Raw genomic sequence first — 966 nt, forward strand, 5'->3', positions numbered from 1 at the left:
TGCCAGAAACGAGCGAGTAGTTTTCGCGGGGGGTGAGAAACGCGCGTTATCGAATTAATTTAAAAGGAGAGAAGAAACGAGATAAAATATTACAAACGATCGATTATCGCTCGAGTATTTTAGGAGCCATTTGAGGTAGGAGCGGTGAAAGGTGTGCGAGCGAGGAGACAACAAACGTTCGCCACGGGCCGATATATTTTTATTCGAGCCGAAGACAAGATTTACGCGGCGCGCGACCGAATTCGTCGTTTATTAATGAAGAAAGAGATCGTAACCCAAGTGGACAGTCGTAAAACCATTAAACCGCTTGTAAATCATGCACGCGACACGGGGTGAAGCATGATTCACACCCTCTTCGCGGCGTATTAATCTACCGCGCGGGCGTCTTCGATGAAATGCGCATTAATCGCCCGAGTGTTGAAAAACCGACGCGTATTTCATCGGCCGCGAATCTTTATCGCCGTCTTATAATGCTACATTAACCATCTACTTTCTCGTTAATTTCACTTTATTCTTTTTAATACGTTAATACGACTCGCCGGAAATCACACGCATTATATTCCATATTCTTCCGTTCATAACTAATATTCAATTAAATAGTAAAAAGATTTTATCAAACTTTTGTAAATGAAAAGATATTTCTGACTCTTTATATATATATACGTATTTTTCTAAATAATTGTAATAAATAGTTATCACGTTAATAATAACATACAGGAATAATAATATTTATAAATTAAACAAATTTAACAAATATTTATAGTACTCGTACTTTAATTACGAAAACGTAATTTTACCTGTATGGATTATTTATAGCTTATTTCGATTATAATTTTGAAATAATTCACAAATGAACCTAATATAACGCCCATATTTCAATGCTGGCTATACAATCATCCCACTCCGTATCCCGCGTGTATCCAATCAATAAACGTAACAAAATTTTTTTTTTTTTTTTTCAACCGC

Source organism: Apis dorsata, unplaced genomic scaffold (genome assembly GCF_000469605.1).
Source record: "Apis dorsata unplaced genomic scaffold, Apis dorsata 1.3 scaffold_264, whole genome shotgun sequence".
Lineage (NCBI taxonomy): Eukaryota > Metazoa > Arthropoda > Insecta > Hymenoptera > Apidae > Apis > Apis dorsata.